This window comes from Drosophila subpulchrella, unplaced genomic scaffold (genome assembly GCF_014743375.2).
Source record: "Drosophila subpulchrella strain 33 F10 #4 breed RU33 unplaced genomic scaffold, RU_Dsub_v1.1 Primary Assembly Seq147, whole genome shotgun sequence".
NCBI classification, from domain to species: domain Eukaryota; kingdom Metazoa; phylum Arthropoda; class Insecta; order Diptera; family Drosophilidae; genus Drosophila; species Drosophila subpulchrella.
Genome location: NW_023665487.1, coordinates 85001 through 111064, shown reverse-complemented (window position 1 = coordinate 111064; position 26064 = coordinate 85001). Strand labels below are relative to the sequence as shown.

The 26064-nt window shown below is 33.8% G+C and overlaps 3 non-coding genes across 3 annotated transcripts; all 3 read left to right on the top strand.

Moving 5' to 3' along the window:
* The first annotated feature begins 14211 nt into the window (after positions 1 to 14211).
* On the top strand, positions 14212 to 16206 carry LOC119558887. Its single transcript, XR_005220507.1, has one exon. It is a non-coding gene; the product is annotated as a small subunit ribosomal RNA (ribosomal RNA).
* A 659-nt stretch (positions 16207 to 16865) lies between these two features.
* Positions 16866 to 17044, top strand: LOC119558875. Its single transcript, XR_005220496.1, has one exon. It is a non-coding gene; the product is annotated as a 5.8S ribosomal RNA (ribosomal RNA).
* Positions 17045 to 17445: 401 nt separating this feature from the next.
* Positions 17446 to 21416, top strand: LOC119558895. Its single transcript, XR_005220514.1, has one exon. It is a non-coding gene; the product is annotated as a large subunit ribosomal RNA (ribosomal RNA).
* The last annotated feature ends 4648 nt before the right edge of the window (positions 21417 to 26064 follow it).

Here is a 26064-nt window from a genome sequence, read left to right as displayed (position 1 = left end):
ATATATAATATCATATATTTTATTAGTAAATAATTGGGTTTTAAACAAACAACAACAACAACAACAACAACAACAACAGCAGCAGAAATGGTGAAATCAAAAAATAAGTCTAAAGTGTTGGATGATCTGGTTCAAACCAGATTGTTGTTGACACAGAAATTGAAGAGCATGAAGTCGAATGAAATGGATCGAATTAATATGCTGGAAAATACTTTTAAACCAATCACAAAACCTTTGAATGTGATTGCGGAAAATTTTCTAAAAAAGAACAAGAAGGCAAATAAATACAACGTTGAGAATCCGACTAACCCGAACAACAACAACAACAACAACAATAATAAGCGTGAACTGATAAAATATGATGATCATCAGCATCGGGGGCATCGAGAAGGAGAACAACAACAACAGCAACAGCAGCAGCAGCAACAACATGTTGAAATGGTTAAACACAAAAGACGATACTCTCCAAAGAGGGTTATGCGAAGAAGACTAGACACCGACAACACTCAAAACAACGATTTGGGGATAAAAGTAGGAAAATTTAAATCCTATAATGCAAACAGAAGGAAAAGAAGACCTTATCAACGAAGAAACATCCAGCATGAGGATGCTGCTGCTGCTGCTGCTGCTAATGCTGATTATGATGATGATGTTGATGCTAATGTGTTTGATATGGGTTTTCCAATACTCAACAACAACAACAACAACAACAACAATAACCCACCCGACTTGATAGATACTTCCAACGATATCCTATCGGACTATACTTCATTTTTGGATAGTCAAAGAGCAAAATACTCTAATTTATTAGAAAAAAACAGTTCTGCATATACACAAAACGGCAACGAAGACGACGACCACAATGCAGTAGTTAGTAGTAGTACATCTGCTGCTCTCCCTCTCCCTCTCCCTCCTGCTCCCCCTGCCCCCCCAGTTCTCCCTGCTGCTGCTACTGCTGCTGATGTTGATGATGATGATGATTATAATTTAAAATTAAGTCTTTTTAAAAATCTCAAACGTAATGCTAACATTGAGAATTTATCTTTAGCAGCAGCACTCCAGCCTAATAACAAGAGATACAAATTACCTTTTAATCTGCTACAAAGAGATTCTATGCTTGAAAAAAGTCGTAAGGTCAATGGTCCCAAATTTAATAGATTTAAAAAAACAGGACAGACATCGTCGTTGTCGAACATTATAAATTTTACACCGAGATCACACACACACACAAAAAAAAAACGAAGTGCTCACACAGAAAATTTACCTCTGCCTCAGTCTTCTTCTTCTTCCTCTAATAAAAGATTAAAATTAATCGAAAAAAGAGATTCTATGCTTGAGAAAAGTTTTTTGATAAATGGACCCAGATATCCAAGATATAACAAGACAAAACAACAACCACAACAACCACAACAACAACAACAACAACAACAACATAGCAACAACAATGTGATCAAAAAGGAAAAACAAATTGCAATCAAGAGAAAAGTTTCGATCAAGAAATCACCGTTTTTGCATAATATTCAGCTCTTAAAAAGTCAAAAACAATTGGACATGTTGTATGGTCTGAATATAAAAGAAAATGGTGAATGGTATTTTGCTAATAGTAAATTGAAATATAATAATAATACAATTATTATTGATAAGGAAAAATGGAAATTGACTCCTGGTCTATTTCAATTGCTATTTCACACGAAGCCCGCGCATTATTCAAATCTGGACTTGAAAAATTATCGAGATATTCTGTTAAGAACAAACGCACACAAACGAAAATATCAGAATAGTTCACAAGTTAAGGGGTCTAAATCATTTAAGTATCAGCATATTATAAAAAATCTATTCAAACCGAAAACACAACTTATTGGTAAAGGTTTGCTTACAACACAAACAGCAGCAGCAGCAGCAGCAGCAACAACAAAATCTTACTCCACGGAGGATAGAGGATACAAGTATTGGGATGATCCGAATGAATTAATCGAGAGATTAAGATTACTATTAGCATCCGAGAGTGCTGGAAATACCAATCACAAAAACGAAATTATATCCATTATTGAAGAGCTTAGAGAGGCAAATATAATAAAATGAATCAGATTAATAAATTTATTGACCTTACGACTTTTTTCAAGCATAGAATCTCTTTGTAGCAGATTAAAAGGTAATTTGTATCTCTTGTTATTAGGCTGGAGTGCTGCTGCTAAAGATAAATTCTCAATGTTAGCATTACGTTTGAGATTTTTAAAAAGACTTAATTTTAAATTATAATCATCATCATCATCAACATCAGCAGCAGTAGCAGCAGCAGGGAGAACTGGGGGGGCAGGGGGAGCAGGAGGGAGAGGGAGAGGGAGAGCAGCAGATGTACTACTACTAACTACTGCATTGTGGTCGTCGTCTTCGTTGCCGTTTTGTGTATATGCAGAACTGTTTTTTTCTAATAAATTAGAGTATTTTGCTCTTTGACTATCCAAAAATGAAGTATAGTCCGATAGGATATCGTTGGAAGTATCTATCAAGTCGGGTGGGTTATTGTTGTTGTTGTTGTTGTTGTTGTTGAGTATTGGAAAACCCATATCAAACACATTAGCATCAACATCATCATCATAATCAGCATTAGCAGCAGCAGCAGCAGCAGCATCCTCATGCTGGATGTTTCTTCGTTGATAAGGTCTTCTTTTCCTTCTGTTTGCATTATAGGATTTAAATTTTCCTACTTTTATCCCCAAATCGTTGTTTTGAGTGTTGTCGGTGTCTAGTCTTCTTCGCATAACCCTCTTTGGAGAGTATCGTCTTTTGTGTTTAACCATTTCAACATGTTGTTGCTGCTGCTGCTGTTGCTGTTGTTGTTGTTCTCCTTCTCGATGCCCCCGATGCTGATGATCATCATATTTTATCAGTTCACGCTTATTATTGTTGTTGTTGTTGTTGTTGTTCGGGTTAGTCGGATTCTCAACGTTGTATTTATTTGCCTTCTTGTTCTTTTTTAGAAAATTTTCCGCAATCACATTCAAAGGTTTTGTGATTGGTTTAAAAGTATTTTCCAGCATATTAATTCGATCCATTTCATTCGACTTCATGCTCTTCAATTTCTGTGTCAACAACAATCTGGTTTGAACCAGATCATCCAACACTTTAGACTTATTTTTTGATTTCACCATTTCTGCTGCTGTTGTTGTTGTTGTTGTTGTTGTTGTTGTTTGTTTAAAACCCAATTATTTACTAATAAAATATATGATATTATATATATATATATATATATAACTGATCCAAAGCTGATCCAAAGCTGATCCAAAGCTGATCCAGAGCTGATCCAGAGCTGATCCAGAGCTGATGCCGAGCTGATCCAGAGCTGATCGAGAGATGATGATGATGATTATAGATGTATAAAACTATCGAATCCTTTTCTATATCGTCCTTTATCAATATCATTATCTTTACTTATGAGAACAAATTCATATTTTTGCTTCCAGCATTCCTCACAAATTTTTATAAATTGCTTAAAAGTCATATCGCCTATAACATGATCATTGTAAATATGTTTAATATTCATTTCATCTTGTTTAAAAATTATAATCAAATTAGCGTTGTCACGTATTAAGTGTTTTGGTATTTTTGTATAAGTTTGACATAGATAGAAGGAGTCTATGTGTTTGTGGCGACCCATACAGAAATAATCTCTTATTGCTGTTTGCTTATCACAGATTACGTCATCAAATATCATTATTGAGTGTGGTCTAGCCCTTTCTGGACTGACGACTTTTTCCTTGTCTGAAAACGTGAACATGTGTATCCCCTTTATTGGCTTAATCAATTTCATTAAATATTGATACTTTGGCTGATACAACGATTTTGAATAAATGTATATATTTTGAAATTTAAGTCCATTGGGACTTTCGATCAAACTTATCATTACGTTTGTCTTTCCACAATTAGATGGTCCCACAATTAGAGCGCGTATCGAATTCGGTAACAATGGGCTATGTGTAATTTTTCCGCTCCTCTCCCCCTCACCACAAATTTGATCGACATTTCGAACTTTAATTTGTCTGGTTTGTTTTATAAATCTCATTTTGTTGTTGTTGTTGTTGCTATTGTTGATGTTGTTGTTGTTGTTGTTGTTGTGGTTGTTTTATTGAACAAATTTTTACAACTACTAGTGAAAATACTATAAATATTTGAGTATATATTTCGTTTTTGTTTAATATACGATTGTCATTGAAACAGAATAGTCATAATAATGCGTATAAATCGCAAGCATAAATTAAATTCATATCAGTATCGAATTGGTAGTGGACTCGTTAACAACTTGATTAACACACTACCAATTGAACTTCATTTGCCAGGATATCAATTTTGTGGACCAGGCACAAAACTTGCAGAGCGTTTGAAACGTGGAGACAAAGGGATTAATCCGCTAGATGCGGCGTGTCGAGAGCACGATATTGCATATTCACAATTCAAAGACCTGAAAAATCGTCATCAGGCCGATGATATATTAGCTAATAGAGCGTGGGAACGTTTTAAAGCAAAAGATAGCGGTCTAAAAGAACGTTCTGCTGCTTGGTTTGTGACTAACGCCATGAAAACAAAAGTTAAATTCGGTCTAGGTATGTCTAAAAACAAATCTCGTCGACGTCAACGTAAGAGGAAACCAGCTAGTAATAAAAAAAAAAAACAACGTCGACGTCATCGACAAACAAAAAAAAAATCATTCGCAAGCATTGTGAGTCAAACGAAGCGAATTTTGAAACGAAGAAATCCTACGAGTATCGATGAAGCAATTCAGATATCTCAACAATCAATCCCACCAAGTTTTCATCGAGGTCAACGACGAGGACGAGGTCGACTAGGTCTAGTGAATAATATCTCCAATATTCCGAGGGTGATACCATTACCAAAAATTGGGGGATTCCTACCGTTGATACCAATATTGACTGCACTTGGCGCAGTTGGTGGTCTTGCCAGTGGTGGATCTGCTGTTGCTAAAGCAATAAACGCTGTCAAAAATGGTAAAGAACAATTAGCCGAAGCGACACGTCATAACCGCTATATGGAATCAATTGCGATGGGAAAAGGTCTTTTCCTGAAACCGTATAAGAAAGGATATGGACTATTTTATAAACCATATTCACCAAAAAACTAATAAATATGCTACCCAAACAAGCACTTACCGATATTGATTTAATTGATTTTGGTAAACAGCATTTTAGACACTTTCGTGGTGTTTTTATGCGTGATCGTCTCCCCAAGAAACCATGGACCAACGAATGTGGGATAATTAATTTAGATAACGAAAGCGGTAGTGGCACGCATTGGGTAGCATATTTCAAGAATAGAAATTATAAAGAATACTATGATAGTTTTGGTGATTTGCAACCGCCCATTGAAATTGTGAAATATTTAAAACCACCCATTGAATATAACTATAGAAATGAACAAAAATTCAATACATATAACTGTGGTCATTTATGTTTAAAATTTTTATTTCGAAAAAATAAAATGTAATATATTTGTATAAAAAAGACAATATTTTTTTTTTATTTTTAGCTTAACTTCGTAGGTTATATATCTTTGTGTCCCCATGCAAGTGTGTCTATATTATTCTCTTTTATATAGCGCTTATCATCTAAATAGTTTAGGGTGACTTTTGTATACTCTTGTGTATAAATTTGATGTAATTTCGATTTAAATAAGTACATTGTTCCAACTTGCTTATTTTTTTTATACAAACAATCTCGAAAATCGTTAATAGTTAATTTTGAGGTCACACTCGCCTTTACTCCTTTAATTTTTTTGATCTCCGTTATTTCAGCATTATTTATATTAGAGACTCGTATTGAATACATTTTAGCTCTGAGTCCAATAAATTCTTTTATTATATCCCCCCTGCACTCATCTTTCATCATACCTAATTTTTTTTTGTTTATCAATGGTAATTTAAAAACATTATCCTTATCATATTCTGAAGTATCGAAATGCTCATCAATTTCAAAACGAATGTCATCATAAAAATCTATAGTCTTAATATCATAGATAAAAGAATCAGTATCCATATACATTAAATTGATATTTTCTTGATATTTCGGCTTCATATAGTCATAGTGAAAATTGTACATTTTAAATTTTGATAATTCTAGAACGGTGAAGCCAATGTAGACAGGCTTATCATAGACAACATGCACTTTTTTCATTTGAATTGCAAAGAAATCATCGGCTAATTGCAATACATTCTTAAAATTAAATTTTGAGATAAGTGCTCTAGCTCCCAATTTTTTACCATCACTCTCCCACCTGGACACTAATTTAATTGATTTTCTCTTGTCGACATTCTCCATTGTCTTGCCATAGACTGCGTTGTTTAGCAATTTGAAAAAATTCTTTTCAAAATCATTAACAGCCAATGTTCTGTGATGATTGTTGCAATCAATATATTTTTTAAGCCAATCAGATTGATCAAATTGTAATATTCGATGAATTTTCTTTAAAATCAGTCCATGTCGAAGACATTGCTGCAAATTTCTATAGTGAATTATATAATTATATTTGTTTGTCAAGTCTGCAATCAATTTTGATTGTTGCATATTTTCATTTTTTTTGTTTTGCGGACAAAATGGTAAATCATTGTGCTGGCTGTGTAAGTTTTCAGTGTATTCCAAATCTACCTCTAAAATATAACCAATTGATTGATCATCTACGCACGTGTTTAAATCAAAATTTTCAAAATTTCCCTCTTCTGTTTCTTTTAGCCATTTAAAATTTTTATACGGAATAGCTTGTGACATAGCATACCCATATAAATTATTAACATCTAAGTATACAATATAATTTGATTCTTTCTCACAATCGTAATCGTTATTTAGATATTTGTTATTTGCAATAGAATGACGTTTACTACATTGTACAAGACCACCTCTAATACCTTTCATTATAAAATTATACATATCAATATCTGTGAGTAGTTCTAATTCAATTTTAGTTGTCTTCAACATAGCATCCCATGATAAACCAGGGGTTGTATAATATTGACAAGGATCTAAATTATAGATTTTTTTACATACTTTTCTAAAGTTCTCAAAAACATCGCATAGCAACAGCACATCTACCTTCAAATATAACAATAAATAATCTAATAAATTTGTGCACTCGAAGGCATTCCAAACGTTTTGAGCGTGCTGATAACTCTCTTCAGAACAGTGTCTATCAGTTAATTGATTATAAAAATTTTCACGCAACGGTAATTGTGTATCTGACAAGCGTTCAACTGAATTTAAATAGCTATACGGAAATATGCCTTTACGTTTAACCATTTGAAATTTGTTCGGGTCCGTGAAAAATGACTTTATTGTGATTAGATTTTCTTCTTTTAAATAACTGGCTAAGCTGTCCAAACTGGAAGGCATAAATCTAAATGAATCTAAAAATCGAAGTTCTAACGTTTCATTGGGATTTATATAAATTTTCTTTGACATCGAAATATAAAACTCTTTGTTTAGCGGAATTATAGAAATATCACCAGGAATTTTAATTAATTCTTTCACAAATAAATGAGCATCGTATGCCGAGAGATTATGGAAAAATATTGGGAAAAATTTTGCTATTTTATAGTTTAAATTGCAATCATTATGAGCTACACCTCTATATTTGCCTGTTAAGTGACAATGGTCTAGAACTCTTTTAGTTTGATCAATGATTAAATTACCGCATATACTACAATTTTGTTCTAAGTCAATTATTTTTTGTTGCTCCATTGATAGCGGATGCAAGGGAATCGTTACACTTAAGTGATTTTGATATAACACTAAACAATCATTATATATGCTCTCAACAAAATGTGCTGCACAATCTTCACCATAATATATTCGATATATATCCAAACTATTGTCAAATGAACACTTTATATAATAACTATATGCATACGGTATGTGCTTTTGAATTAAATTTATGTTTTCCGAAGTTTTCAGATTCATCCCTTCTAAAATACACTCAAAATCAGCATATGCCACAAAAGGAACATCTAATTGATTTTTTAAATTTTTAAATCTTAAAATCGCTGTTTCATTTGAGGGCATCTCAGTTATAATTCTATTACACTCCATACTATGTCGATCCAGTTTGTCGCTATCATCGAAATGTAGAAAACAGCCTTTGCATAGATGAATCTTCCTCGTACTTTTAGTTATTTGTTTGCGAAGTAATCTAATGGAGAAGCAAATAAATAAATATATATTTTTTTTAATTTTTTAATTTAATACTTACTTGGAAATATTTTTAATCCAAGCATAGTGATATTTGTCATCCTTCTCGAGAAGTAGTAGATATATAGTATGTAAGACGTTGCTAGTTTTATTATTAGTTAAATAATATGGGCCGATAATTGTCTTTTCATCGCTGTCTACACCCAACACAGTTATACTAATTTCAGGATTATTTTCTTCAAATATGTTTATGCTGTCGACCGGTGTGGGGAATTTTAACCCACTAAAATTTAACGATTTATTATTTATATTTATTATATCCGACCTAATGTTGTAAATGCCTTTACGTTTATATTGACTGGGTCGATTCTTATGATGAGGACATTTCACAAAAGCCGATATTAATGCCCATTTAAAACAATATTCGTCTCTATTTTGTACGTTGATGCAGGCTTTTCTGCTTACTATTTCTCTGGGCAAATTAATGAAATTCGAACCCTTTATGAGTTGGTATTTATTTATATTAACTTCTAAATGTACTATTTCAATAAGGGACCAACCACTGTCTCGTTCTTGAAACTCACTCATCTCACTTTTTATATAGTCATTTAAATTATTGATTATTTCATTTAGACGTTCAGTCTGACTCGTTGTTGGATTTAAGACTTGCATTTTTGTTTGAAATGACTTTAGATTTATTTCACAATGATTTTCACTCTCTTTAATCAAAACATAATTACAGAATTGCTCAAAATTAAATTTGATATTGATGTGTTTTTTTTGAGCTTCTTGGAGTAGAGTGATCACTTGTTCTTTGATTGATTGTTGAAATAATTTGATATCCAAGCACTCCTTATTGTGATTTGTGATTATATAAGTTTCAATACGATTCCGAAATGCACTTCTTATACACCGCAAGTTATCACTTATTTGCGCGCCAGATAATTGTTTATGCAAGTTGGTGCGTAAGTGATGCGACCAACTAATTTTAGCAACATTTAGATTACAGACATCACAATATCGTATTTCACCTGCGTTAGGATTTGTGTTACTAGACCCAGGATTGTTATTGTTATGTAAAGCATCAGCCATTTTTGTTTTTGTTTTGTTTTTTAAATGTTAATTAAAAAAGTTTATTTTATTTATTTTTCTTAGTCGTTACAAAAATTTAAAACATAATTTTCCCCATCAGATTTAAGTTTGACTAGCTTGTAGCCCCCCGTCGCCATGTGCTCCACAGCGTTCGCTGACAGCGTACTAAACCGGTCTGGCAAGAACACCACAAAATCTTCAAATGTAAGCATTATTTTCTCGCCGTAGCGTGTCCGCTTCACTTCAGCGTTCTGTATCACAAGCGGTGTGTTAAAAGGGAGTGCCTTAACACTTTTAATAGGGGGTAGGGAGACGGCCCCAAGCTCATTCCACTGTTCTCCAAAGTCAGACATGTTGCTGTTGCTGTTGCTGTTGCTGCTGCTGCTGCTGCTGCTGATGTTAATGCTAATGAAAGATTCTTCAAATAGTGCGAGTGACTTCTTGCTCTGAATTTGACTTCTGCTTTCTGAATTACTCCAGTACTCTACATCTCATATTTATACCAGTTTGCGAGACGAACAAATCTGAAAAGAAAGAGAGATAAATACTTATGTATATTTAAATAAAATAAATGCTTGGGGTAAGTGAGATAACAAGAATATATATAAATATACACACAACAATGTTTCACGATAACAATACATATACACATGCATAGCTTTTTAAAACGAGAGTGAGAGAGTTCAAGTGCGAGGGGGAGTGGGAGGGGAGGGCGGAGTGGGCGCTATCGCAAACGAGAGTGTGAGTCCGAGGGCAAGCGGGAGGGGAAGTGAGCGCAACCCCCCAGAGGATCAAGCCTCAGGACAAGCGGGAGGGGAAGTGGGAGGGGAAGTGAGCGCAACCCCCCAGAGGATCAAGCCCCAGGACAAGCGGGAGGGGAAGTGGGAGGGGAAGTGAGCGCAACCTCCAGAGAGTCAAGCCCCACGACAAGCGGGAGGGGAAGGGGGAGGGGGAGTGATCGCGGCCCCAGAAACTTCCACAACAACAACTTCCGCTCGCGATAAGCGCCCCCCCGCACCAGCGATAAAAAAGTGGTCCAGAACATACAAACCCCATAGCGGTCCAGAACATACAAATCCACCCTACTTGCGTGGGGTAAAAAACTACTATAGGGAGGTGGTCGTTGGCGGGCCCCTCCTCGTATTGGTCAAAACTTATGTTATGCATATGAATTTGTCAATACTATATAGAACGCCAAGCATATCCATATAAACTATGGATATGCATAGAAATCCATACAAAAGTAAAAAAAAATTATGTATAGAAAAATATACATATATTTATATAAGTGAATCGTATGGATATGGCTTATAGGTATAATACCTATAAGGCATAATAATGTATAACAAGTAAATATACATTGAAATGTGAATGCATTGTATGGATATGGCATATAAATGCCATATATATAGAAATAAATTGTATATCAATGATATAACAATTATAAACCTAGTGAGGGGCGGCACTAGTGAATGAATCGTATGGATATGGCTTATAGGTATAATACCTATAAGGCATAATAATGTATAATATAATAAATATACATTAAGATATGAATGGATTGTATAAATATGGCATAGAAATGCCATATACATAAGAATAAATGGTAGAATTTACCCATATATCACTGAAACACGATATATAAACCTAGTGATAGCTGGCACTAGTACTGTAAACAGGCACGTAGTAGTGCGTGGGGTAAAAAACTACTATAGGGAGGTGGTCGTTGGCGGGCCCCTCCTCGTATTGGTCAAAACTTATGTTATGCATATGAATTTGTCAATACTATATAGAACGCCAAGCATATCCATATAAACTATGGATATGCATAGAAATCCATACAAAAGTAAAAAAAAATTATGTATAGAAAAATATACATATATTTATATAAGTGAATCGTATGGATATGGCTTATAGGTATAATACCTATAAGGCATAATAATGTATAACAAGTAAATATACATTGAAATGTGAATGCATTGTATGGATATGGCATATAAATGCCATATATATAGAAATAAATTGTATATCAATGATATAACAATTATAAACCTAGTGAGGGGCGGCACTAGTGAATGAATCGTATGGATATGGCTTATAGGTATAATACCTATAAGGCATAATAATGTATAATATAATAAATATACATTAAGATATGAATGGATTGTATAAATATGGCATAGAAATGCCATATACATAAGAATAAATGGTAGAATTTACCCATATATCACTGAAACACGATATATAAACCTAGTGATAGCTGGCACTAGTACTGTAAACAGGCACGCAGTAGTGCGTGGGGTAAAAAACTACTATAGGGAGGTGGTCGTTGGCGGGCCCCTCCTCGTATTGGTCAAAACTTATGTTATGCATATGAATTTGTCAATACTATATAGAACGCCAAGCATATCCATATAAACTATGGATATGCATAGAAATCCATACAAAAGTAAAAAAAAATTATGTATAGAAAAATATACATATATTTATATAAGTGAATCGTATGGATATGGCTTATAGGTATAATACCTATAAGGCATAATAATGTATAACAAGTAAATATACATTGAAATGTGAATGCATTGTATGGATATGGCATATAAATGCCATATATATAGAAATAAATTGTATATCAATGATATAACAATTATAAACCTAGTGAGGGGCGGCACTAGTGAATGAATCGTATGGATATGGCTTATAGGTATAATACCTATAAGGCATAATAATGTATAATATAATAAATATACATTAAGATATGAATGGATTGTATAAATATGGCATAGAAATGCCATATACATAAGAATAAATGGTAGAATTTACCCATATATCACTGAAACACGATATATAAACCTAGTGATAGCTGGCACTAGTACTGTAAACAGGCACGCAGTAGTGCGTGGGGTAAAAAACTACTATAGGGAGGTGGTCGTTGGCGGGCCCCTCCTCGTATTGGTCAAAACTTATGTTATGCATATGAATTTGTCAATACTATATAGAACGCCAAGCATATCCATATAAACTATGGATATGCATAGAAATCCATACAAAAGTAAAAAAAAATTATGTATAGAAAAATATACATATATTTATATAAGTGAATCGTATGGATATGGCTTATAGGTATAATACCTATAAGGCATAATAATGTATAACAAGTAAATATACATTGAAATGTGAATGCATTGTATGGATATGGCATATAAATGCCATATATATAGAAATAAATTGTATATCAATGATATAACAATTATAAACCTAGTGAGGGGCGGCACTAGTGAATGAATCGTATGGATATGGCTTATAGGTATAATACCTATAAGGCATAATAATGTATAATATAATAAATATACATTAAGATATGAATGGATTGTATAAATATGGCATAGAAATGCCATATACATAAGAATAAATGGTAGAATTTACCCATATATCACTGAAACATGATATATAAACCTAGTGATAGCTGGCACTAGTACTGTAAACAGGCACGCAGTAGTGCGTGGGGTAAAAAACTACTATAGGGAGGTGGTCGTTGGCGGGCCCCTCCTCGTATTGGTCAAAACTTATGTTATGCGTAAACATATGATTTTGTCAATACTATAAAGAAAACTTGTTTTGTACATACAAAACTAAATGAATTATATGGATATTGAAAAATAAATGGCATTATATCCATATAATGAAAATATACTTGTATTCTCTTATTATAAGAGAGAATACCGTATAGTTGGTTGGCAAAGACAATTGAAAATACCCGAATTGCAGATGATGGGTTCAAAAACTACTATAGGGTGGTGTAGCAAATAATATGAAGATGATATATCCATATAATGGATATACACTAGTATTCTCTTATTATAATAGAGAATACCATATAAATGGTTGGCAAAGACAATTGAAAATACCCGAATTGAAGTTGACGGGTTCAAAAACTATTATAGGGTGATGTAGCAAATAAAATAATGAAGATGTATCCATATAATGGAATTATATGTGTATTCTCTTATTATATGAGAGAGTACCAAACGGTTGATTGGCAAAGACAATTGAAAATACCCGAATTAAAGATATTGGGTCCAAAAACTACTATAGGATGGTCAATGGGCCGGCCATCTACTATTGACGTGACAAAATACTGTCTGTCGGTAGAGAAGATATTAATCCGTCAAATTTGTTTCTTTATTCATTTATGAATATGAGACTTGGCTCCACGGTTAATATTTTAAGCCCAAAGATAATAATGTTGAAACAAAGGCCAAGGTTTCTATTATACATAGAATAACAAATTGTTTCCGAACTTTATCGTTAATCCAAATAAATAATTACAATTGAGGCAGGCTAATAATGATATATATTTTGTATTGATAATCTTGATATATATGTATATTGGTCTGCCATTATCACATACTGAGTTATGTGATAATTCCCTGCGGGGATAAATTAAAAGAGGTGTCCCTATATTAAAAGAAAATAATATATATATATATTATTTCTTCTAACGTACATATCATATATGCGCTCGGTTTTATATTATATATTACCAAAGAGTCTTATATGAATATATACAGATAAATTTTAAATTTATCATCAAAATACAAATGATTTAATTCAATATTTTATATTGGTTAAACAAAAATTGTACATGTGTGGATACAATAATGACGTATGTCGAACAAAAAAGATATTTTAGAATGAAATATGCAAATATAAAGAAAATTATTACGTATTACGAAAAAAAATATTGTGTTTTTAACATCAATAATTAAAAAACTTGTTATTATTAGTGGCGGAACAAGTATATATTGTGAAAACAACAAACGTATACGAATGCTATATAAAAATGGCCGTATTCGATAGAAAACAATCTATAAAATTTATATTGCTAATTTCTATTCAAAAATATGAATGAAATATGAATAAAAACATTATTCTGGTTGATCCTGCCAGTAGTTATATGCTTGTCTCAAAGATTAAGCCATGCATGTCTAAGTACACACGAATTAAAAGTGAAACCGCAAAAGGCTCATTATATCAGTTATGGTTCCTTAGATCGTTAACAGTTACTTGGATAACTGTGGTAATTCTAGAGCTAATACATGCAATTAAAACATGAACCTTATGGGACATGTGCTTTTATTAGGCTAAAACCAAGCGATCGCAAGATCGTTATATTGGTTGAACTCTAGATAACATGCAGATCGTATGGTCTTGTACCGACGACAGATCTTTCAAATGTCTGCCCTATCAACTTTTGATGGTAGTATCTAGGACTACCATGGTTGCAACGGGTAACGGGGAATCAGGGTTCGATTCCGGAGAGGGAGCCTGAGAAACGGCTACCACATCTAAGGAAGGCAGCAGGCGCGTAAATTACCCACTCCCAGCTCGGGGAGGTAGTGACGAAAAATAACAATACAGGACTCATATCCGAGGCCCTGTAATTGGAATGAGTACACTTTAAATCCTTTAACAAGGACCAATTGGAGGGCAAGTCTGGTGCCAGCAGCCGCGGTAATTCCAGCTCCAATAGCGTATATTAAAGTTGTTGCGGTTAAAACGTTCGTAGTTGAACTTGTGCTTCATACGGGTAGTACAACTTACAATTGTGGTTAGTACTATACCTTTATGTATGTAAGCGTATTACCGGTGGAGTTCTTACATGTGCTTAGATACTTGTATTTTTTCATATGTTCCTCCTATTTAAAAACCTGCATTAGTGCTCTTAAACGAGTGTTATTGTGGGCCGGTACAATTACTTTGAACAAATTAGAGTGCTTAAAGCAGGCTTCAAATGCCTGAATATTCTGTGCATGGGATAATGAAATAAGACCTCTGTTCTGCTTTCATTGGTTTTCAGATCAAGAGGTAATGATTAATAGAAGCAGTTTGGGGGCATTAGTATTACGACGCGAGAGGTGAAATTCTTGGACCGTCGTAAGACTAACTTAAGCGAAAGCATTTGCCAAAGATGTTTTCATTAATCAAGAACGAAAGTTAGAGGTTCGAAGGCGATCAGATACCGCCCTAGTTCTAACCATAAACGATGCCAGCTAGCAATTGGGTGTAGCTACTTTTATGGCTCTCTCAGTCGCTTCCCGGGAAACCAAAGCTTTTGGGCTCCGGGGGAAGTATGGTTGCAAAGCTGAAACTTAAAGGAATTGACGGAAGGGCACCACCAGGAGTGGAGCCTGCGGCTTAATTTGACTCAACACGGGAAAACTTACCAGGTCCGAACATAAGTGTGTAAGACAGATTGATAGCTCTTTCTCGAATCTATGGGTGGTGGTGCATGGCCGTTCTTAGTTCGTGGAGTGATTTGTCTGGTTAATTCCGATAACGAACGAGACTCAAATATATTAAATAGATATCTTCAGGATTATGGTGTTGAAGCTTATATAGCCTTCATTCATGGTGGCAGTAAAATGTTTATTGTGTTTGAATGTGTTTATATAAGTGGAGCCGTACCTGTTGGTTTGTCCCATTATAAGGACACTAGCTTCTTAAATGGACAAATTGCGTCTAGCAATAATGAGATTGAGCAATAACAGGTCTGTGATGCCCTTAGATGTCCTGGGCTGCACGCGCGCTACAATGAAAGTATCAACGTGTATTTCCTAGACCGAGAGGTCCGGGTAAACCGCTGAACCACTTTCATGCTTGGGATTGTGAACTGAAACTGTTCACATGAACTTGGAATTCCCAGTAAGTGTGAGTCATTAACTCGCATTGATTACGTCCCTGCCCTTTGTACACACCGCCCGTCGCTACTACCGATTGAATTATTTAGTGAGGTCTCCGGACGTGATCACTGTGACGCCTTGTGTGTTACGGTTGTTTCGCAAAAGTTGACCGAACTTGATTATTTAGAGGAAGTAAAAGTCGTAACAAGGTTTCCGTAGGTGAACCTGCGGAAGGATCATTATTGTTTAATATCCTTACCGTTAATAAAAAAATTTGTTTTTATTATAATAATATAATATATTATAGTAATACAAATAAAATATAAATTGCCAAAAATATGATCTTTTATAGATCAAATATAAAATTTCGAACAAGCAAATCGAAATAATAATTGTAATAATAAATATATTATTGCATTAAATAAGAGATAAATAAATAAGCAAAAGCAAACAAATAACAAATTCGAACAAGCAAATCGAAATTATTAAATTTATTTAATATTATTATTATATTGTATATTAAATGCAATTAATTAATAAAACACTGTGTGTATATGGACCATAATATACACGCGTTGCGATATGTATTGTTCATCTCAGTTATGCGCATACATTGGATAATGCAACAACCTAAAATGTACAATGTTGTACCTGATTATTACAGGTTAATGTTTTATATAAATTTCAATATATATCGCTAAAAAAAAGTATTAATACCGTAAATGCCATTTAAAAAATACTTGATATATTATTGGTTATATGAAACTAAGACATTTCGCAGCATTCGTTTTAGGTATAAAAATCAATTTATTGAAGGAATTGATATATGCCAGTAAAATGGTGTATTTTTAATTTCTTTCAATAAAAACATATATGACAAAATTACCAAACCAATATATAAAACTCTAAGCGGTGGATCACTCGGCTCATGGGTCGATGAAGAACGCAGCAAACTGTGCGTCATCGTGTGAACTGCAGGACACATGAACATCGACATTTTGAACGCATATCGCAGTCCATGCTGTTATGTACTTTAATTAATTTTATAGTGCTGCTTGGACTACATATGGTTGAGGGTTGTAAGACTATGCTAATTAAGTTGTTTATATAAATTTTATAATGAAATTTTATAAGCATATGGTATATTATTGGATAATAATAATTTAATTATTATATTATTCATAATATTAACAAATATATGAAAAACATTATCTCACATTAGTAAATAATTTGAATGTGAAAAACGAAGAGAAATATTTTCTTTTTCAATCAAATAATACTGAGAAATGTCTAGCATAAAAAATTTATCTAGAATTGTCTCTTATTAAAGATTAGTAAATAGAAAGCCGTTGACAATATTATTATTCTTCGTTGATTCGTTAGACCAAACAAATGCCATACAAATATATAAAATATATAACGAATTTAATAAAATGTTTTATCATTATATATAAAGAATTAATTGCAAAAAAAGTTATACACAACCTCAACTCATATGGGACTACCCCCTGAATTTAAGCATATTAATTAGGGGAGGAAAAGAAACTAACCAGGATTTTCTTAGTAGCGGCGAGCGAAAAGAAATCAGTTCAGCACTAAGTCACTTTGTCTATATGGCAAATGTGAGATGCAGTGTATGGAGCGTCAATATTCTAGTATGAGAAATTAACGATTTAAGTCCTTCTTAAATGAGGCCATTTACCCATAGAGGGTGCCAGGCCCGTATAACGTTAATGATTACTAGATGATGTTTCCAAAGAGTCGTGTTGCTTGATAGTGCAGCACTAAGTGGGTGGTAAACTCCATCTAAAACTAAATATAACCATGAGACCGATAGTAAACAAGTACCGTGAGGGAAAGTTGAAAAGAACTCTGAATAGAGAGTTAAACAGTACGTGAAACTGCTTAGAGGTTAAGCCCGATGAACCTGAATATCCGTTATGGAAAATTCATCATTAAAATTGTAATATTTAAACAATATTATGATAATAGTGTGCATTTTTTCCATATAAGGACATTGTAATCTATTAGCATACAAAATTTATCATAAAATATAACTTATAGTTTATTCAAATTAATTTGCTTGCATTTTAACACAGAATAAATGTTATTAATTTGATAAAGTGCTGATAGATTTATATGAATACAGTGCGTTAATTTTTCGGAATTATATAATGGCATAATTATCATTGATTTTTGTGTTTATTATATGCACTTGTATGATTAACAATGCGAAAGATTCAGGATACCTTCGGGACCCGTCTTGAAACACGGACCAAGGAGTCTAACATATGTGCAAGTTATTGGGATATAAACCTAATAGCGTAATTAACTTGACTAATAATGGGATTAGTTTTTTAACTATTTATAGCTAATTAACACAATCCCGGGGCGTTCTATATAGTTATGTATAATGATATTTATATTATTTATGCCTCTAACTGGAACGTACCTTGAGCATATATGCTGTGACCCGAAAGATGGTGAACTATACTTGATCAGGTTGAAGTCAGGGGAAACCCTGATGGAAGACCGAAACAGTTCTGACGTGCAAATCGATTGTCAGAATTGAGTATAGGGGCGAAAGACCAATCGAACCATCTAGTAGCTGGTTCCTTCCGAAGTTTCCCTCAGGATAGCTGGTGCATTTTAATGTTATATAAAATAATCTTATCTGGTAAAGCGAATGATTAGAGGCCTTAGGGTCGAAACGATCTTAACCTATTCTCAAACTTTAAATGGGTAAGAACCTTAACTTTCTTGATATGAAGTTCAAGGTTATGATATAATGTGCCCAGTGGGCCACTTTTGGTAAGCAGAACTGGCGCTGTGGGATGAACCAAACGTAATGTTACGGTGCCCAAATTAACAACTCATGCAGATACCATGAAAGGCGTTGGTTGCTTAAAACAGCAGGACGGTGATCATGGAAGTCGAAATCCGCTAAGGAGTGTGTAACAACTCACCTGCCGAAGCAACTAGCCCTTAAAATGGATGGCGCTTAAGTTGTATACCTATACATTACCGCTAAAGTAGATGATTTATATTACTTGTGATATAAATTTTGAAACTTTAGTGAGTAGGAAGGTACAATGGTATGCGTAGAAGTGTTTGGCGTAAGCCTGCATGGAGCTGCCATTGGTACAGATCTTGGTGGTAGTAGCAAATAATCGAATGAGACCTTGGAGGACTGAAGTGGAGAAGGGTTTCGTGTGAACAGTGGTTGATCACGAGTTAGTCGGTCCTAAGTTCAAGGCGAAAGCCGAAAATTTTCAAGTAAAACACAAATGCCATACAAATATAATTATATTATATAAATCAAGCTAATTAATATACTTGAATAATTTTGAACGAAAGGGAATACGGTTCCAATTCCGTAACCTGTTGAGTATCCGTTTGTTATTAAATATGGGCCTCGTGCTCATCCTGGCAACAGGAACGACCATAAAGAAGCCGTCGAGAGATATCGGAAGAGTTTTCTTTTCTGTTTTATAGCCGTACTACCATGGAAGTCTTTCGCAGAGAGATATGGTAGATGGGCTAGAAGAGCATGACATATACTGTTGTGTCGATATTTTCTCCTCGGACCTTGAAAATTTATGGTGGGGACACGCAAACTTCTCAACAGGCCGTACCAATATCCGCAGCTGGTCTCCAAGGTGAAGAGTCTCTAGTCGATAGAATAATGTAGGTAAGGGAAGTCGGCAAATTAGATCCGTAACTTCGGGATAAGGATTGGCTCTGAAGATTGAGATAGTCGGGCTTGATTGGGAAACAATAACATGGTTTATGTGCTCGTTCTGGGTAAATAGAGTGTCTGGCATTTATGTTGGTCACTTGTTCCCCGGATAGTTTAGTTACGTAGCCAATTGTGGAACTTTCTTGCTAAAATTTTTAAGAATACTAATTGGGTTAAACCAATTAGTTCTTATTAATTATAACGATTATCAATTAACAATCAATTCAGAACTGGCACGGACTTGGGGAATCCGACTGTCTAATTAAAACAAAGCATTGTGATGGCCCTAGCGGGTGTTGACACAATGTGATTTCTGCCCAGTGCTCTGAATGTCAAAGTGAAGAAATTCAAGTAAGCGCGGGTCAACGGCGGGAGTAACTATGACTCTCTTAAGGTAGCCAAATGCCTCGTCATCTAATTAGTGACGCGCATGAATGGATTAACGAGATTCCTACTGTCCCTATCTACTATCTAGCGAAACCACAGCCAAGGGAACGGGCTTGGAATAATTAGCGGGGAAAGAAGACCCTTTTGAGCTTGACTCTAATCTGGCAGTGTAAGGAGACATAAGAGGTGTAGAATAAGTGGGAGATATTAGACTTCGGTTTGGTATCGCCAATGAAATACCACTACTCTTATTGTTTCCTTACTTACTTGATTAAATGGAACGTGTATCATTTCCTAGCCATTATACGGATATATTTATTATATCTTATGGTATTGGGTTTTGATGCAAGCTTCTTGATCAAAGTATCACGAGTTTGTTATATAATCGCAAACAAATTCTTTAATAAAACGGTGCATTTATGTATTTTTGATTTGAAAATTTGGTATAACTCCAATTACTCAGGTATGATCCAATTCAAGGACATTGCCAGGTAGGGAGTTTGACTGGGGCGGTACATCTCTCAAATAATAACGGAGGTGTCCCAAGGCCAGCTCAGTGCGGACAGAAACCACACATAGAGCAAAAGGGCAAATGCTGACTTGATCTCGGTGTTCAGTACACACAGGGACAGCAAAAGCTCGGCCTATCGATCCTTTTGGTTTAAAGAGTTTTTAACAAGAGGTGTCAGAAAAGTTACCATAGGGATAACTGGCTTGTGGCGGCCAAGCGTTCATAGCGACGTCGCTTTTTGATCCTTCGATGTCGGCTCTTCCTATCATTGTGAAGCAAAATTCACCAAGCGTTGGATTGTTCACCCATGCAAGGGAACGTGAGCTGGGTTTAGACCGTCGTGAGACAGGTTAGTTTTACCCTACTAATGACAAAACGTTGTTGCGACAGCATTCCTGCGTAGTACGAGAGGAACCGCAGGTACGGACCAATGGCACAATACTTGTTCGAGCGAACAGTGGTATGACGCTACGTCCGTTGGATTATGCCTGAACGCCTCTAAGGTCGTATCCGTGCTGGACTGCAATGATAAATAAGGGGCAATTTGCATTGTATGGCTTCTAAACCATTTAAAGTTTATAATTTACTTTATAAACGACAATGGATGTGATGCCAATGTAATTTGTAACATAGTAAATTGGGAGGATCTTTGATCACCTGATGCCGCGCTAGTTACATATAAAAGCATTATTTAATACAATGACAAAGCCTAGAATCAATTGTAAACGACTTTTGTAACAGGCAAGGTGTTGTAAGTGGTTGAGCAGCTGCCATACTGCGATCCACTGAAGCTTATCCTTTGCTTGATGATTCGATAATAAAGATGTTGCAAAGCGGGCATAATCATTATGCTTGCTTGCAGCATCGCACGCCACTTTGTTTGTGGTGTGTAAGGTAGGGAAGAAGAAATATAAAAGACCTAAATTGGAAACATCAATATATAAGTAAATATTGAACAAACAAAATGTATCGTCATCTTATTAGTGACGCGATGATAAAGTGGCAAACATATTCCATGTATAAATATTCCTATGGTATTAAAATTCAAGTAAAGAGGACATATATAAAAGTTTGTATATATGGTTCATTCAATGGTAGCAGCGGTTGGTTGGTTGGTGTCTGCTCCTCTTATTGTTCAAAACTTATGTTATGGTAGCAAGTCTATATCGTCATATTATTAGTGACGCGAAAAAGTAGTGGCAAAACATATTCCATGTATAAATAAATATTCCTATGGTATTGAAATTCAAGTAAAGAGGCCATTCAAGTAAAGAGGACTTATATAAATATAAGTATATGTTCCTTCAATGGTAGCAGCGCGGTTGGTTGGTTGGTGTGTCTGCTCCTCTTATTGTTCAAAACTTATGTTATGGTAGCAAGACTGTATCGTCATATTATTAGTGACGCGAAAAAGTAGTGGCAAAACATATTCCATGTATAAATATTCCTATGGTATTGAAATTCAAGTAAAGAGGACATATAAAATTACTATCAATGGTAGCAGTGGTTGGTTGGTTGGTGGTTGGTTGGCGGCTGCTCCTATTATTGTTCAAGACTTATGTTATGGTAGCAAGTCTGTATCGTCATATTAATTATTAGTGACGCGAAAAAGTAGTGGAAATCATATTCCATGTATAAATAGATTCCTATGGTAATGAAATTTTCAAGTAAAGAGAGGACCATTCAAGTAAGAGGACATATAAAAAGTAAGTATATGTTCCTCCAATGGTAGCAGTGGTTGGTTGGTTGGCGGCTGATCCTCTTATTGTTCAAAACTTATTTTATCAATATGAGTTTGGCAATACAATAAAGAAGACCAATCTAATCCATATAAAACTAAATGTATTATATGGATATGCTTAGGAAACCCATATATTCATAAAAAAAAATTATGTATAGAAAATTATACATATATCTTTTATATAAATGAATCGTATGGATATCGCCTTATGGTAGGTATAATAACTTTTTAAGGCATAATAATGTATAATATAGAAAATATACATTGAAATATAAATGCATTTTTATAGATATGGCGGCATATAAGTGCCATATACACAAGAATAAATAATAGAATTTACCAATATATAATTAAAATGAGATATATAAACCTAGTGAGGGGCTGCACTAGTATATGAATCGTATGGATATGGCTTATAGGTATAATACCTATAAGGCATAATAATGTATAATATAATAAATATAAATTAAGATATGAATGAATTATATAAATATGGCATAGAAATGCCATATACATAAGAATAAATGGTAGAATTTACCCATATATCACTGAAACACGATATATAAACCAAATGATAGCTGGCACTAGTACTGTAAACATGCACGCAATAGTGCGTGGGGTAAAAAACTACTATAGGGAGGTGGTCGTTGGCGGGCCCCTCCTCGTATTGGTCAAAACTTATGTTATGCATATGAATTTGTCAATACTATATAGAACGCCAAGCATATCCATATAAACTATGGATATGCATAGAAATCCATACAAAAATAAAAAAAAATTATGTATAGAAAAATATACATATATTTATATAAGTGAATCGTATGGATATGGCTTATAGGTATAATACCTATAAGGCATAATAATGTATAACAAGTAAATATACATTGAAATGTGAATGCATTGTATGGATATGGCATATAAATGCCATATATATAGAAATAAATTGTATATCAATGATATAACAATTATAAACCTAGTGAGGGGCGGCACTAGTGAATGAATCGTATGGATATGGCTTATAGGTATAATACCTATAAGGCATAATAATGTATAATATAATAAATATACATTAAGATATGAATGGATTGTATAAATATGGCATAGAAATGCCATATACATAAGAATAAATGGTAGAATTTACCCATATATCACTGAAACACGATATATAAACCTAGTGATAGCTGGCACTAGTACTGTAAACAGGCACGTAGTAGTGCGTGGGGTAAAAAACTACTATAGGGAGGTGGTCGTTGGCGGGCCCCTCCTCGTATTGGTCAAAACTTATGTTATGCATATGAATTTGTCAATACTATATAGAACGCCAAGCATATCCATATAAACTATGGATATGCATAGAAATCCATACAAAAGTAAAAAAAAATTATGTATAGAAAAATATACATATATTTATATAAGTGAATCGTATGGATATGGCTTATAGGTATAATACCTATAAGGCATAATAATGTATAACAAGTAAATATACATTGAAATGTGAATGCATTGTATGGATATGGCATATAAATGCCATATATATAGAAATAAATTGTATATCAATGATATAACAATTATAAACCTAGTGAGGGGCGGCACTAGTGAATGAATCGTATGGATATGGCTTATAGGTATAATACCTATAAGGCATAATAATGTATAATATAATAAATATACATTAAGATATGAATGGATTGTATAAATATGGCATAGAAATGCCATATACATAAGAATAAATGGTAGAATTTACCCATATATCACTGAAACACGATATATAAACCTAGTGATAGCTGGCACTAGTACTGTAAACAGGCACGCAGTAGTGCGTGGGGTAAAAAACTACTATAGGGAGGTGGTCGTTGGCGGGCCCCTCCTCGTATTGGTCAAAACTTATGTTATGCATATGAATTTGTCAATACTATATAGAACGCCAAGCATATCCATATAAACTATGGATATGCATAGAAATCCATACAAAAGTAAAAAAAAATTATGTATAGAAAAATATACATATATTTATATAAGTGAATCGTATGGATATGGCTTATAGGTATAATACCTATAAGGCATAATAATGTATAACAAGTAAATATACATTGAAATGTGAATGCATTGTATGGATATGGCATATAAATGCCATATATATAGAAATAAATTGTATATCAATGATATAAAAATTATAAACCTAGTGAGGGGCGGCACTAGTGAATGAATCGTATGGATATGGCTTATAGGTATAATACCTATAAGGCATAATAATGTATAATATAATAAATATACATTAAGATATGAATGGATTGTATAAATATGGCATAGAAATGCCATATACATAAGAATAAATGGTAGAATTTACCCATATATCACTGAAACACGATATATAAACCTAGTGATAGCTGGCACTAGTACTGTAAACAGGCACGCAGTAGTGCGTGGGGTAAAAAACTACTATAGGGAGGTGGTCGTTGGCGGGCCCCTCCTCGTATTGGTCAAAACTTATGTTATGCATATGAATTTGTCAATACTATATAGAACGCCAAGCATATCCATATAAACTATGGATATGCATAGAAATCCATACAAAAGTAAAAAAAAATTATGTATAGAAAAATATACATATATTTATATAAGTGAATCGTATGGATATGGCTTATAGGTATAATACCTATAAGGCATAATAATGTATAACAAGTAAATATACATTGAAATGTGAATGCATTGTATGGATATGGCATATAAATGCCATATATATAGAAATAAATTGTATATCAATGATATAAAAATTATAAACCTAGTGAGGGGCGGCACTAGTGAATGAATCGTATGGATATGGCTTATAGGTATAATACCTATAAGGCATAATAATGTATAATATAATAAATATACATTAAGATATGAATGGATTGTATAAATATGGCATAGAAATGCCATATACATAAGAATAAATGGTAGAATTTACCCATATATCACTGAAACACGATATATAAACCTAGTGATAGCTGGCACTAGTACTGTAAACAGGCACGCAGTAGTGCGTGGGGTAAAAAACTACTATAGGGAGGTGGTCGTTGGCGGGCCCCTCCTCGTATTGGTCAAAACTTATGTTATGCATATGAATTTGTCAATACTATATAGAACGCCAAGCATATCCATATAAACTATGGATATGCATAGAAATCCATACAAAAGTAAAAAAAAATTATGTATAGAAAAATATACATATATTTATATAAGTGAATCGTATGGATATGGCTTATAGGTATAATACCTATAAGGCATAATAATGTATAACAAGTAAATATACATTGAAATGTGAATGCATTGTATGGATATGGCATATAAATGCCATATATATAGAAATAAATTGTATATCAATGATATAACAATTATAAACCTAGTGAGGGGCGGCACTAGTGAATGAATCGTATGGATATGGCTTATAGGTATAATACCTATAAGGCATAATAATGTATAATATAATAAATATACATTAAGATATGAATGGATTGTATAAATATGGCATAGAAATGCCATATACATAAGAATAAATGGTAGAATTTACCCATATATCACTGAAACATGATATATAAACCTAGTGATAGCTGGCACTAGTACTGTAAACAGGCACGCAGTAGTGCGTGGGGTAAAAAACTACTATAGGGAGGTGGTCGTTGGCGGGCCCCTCCTCGTATTGGTCAAAACTTATGTTATGCGTAAACATATGATTTTGT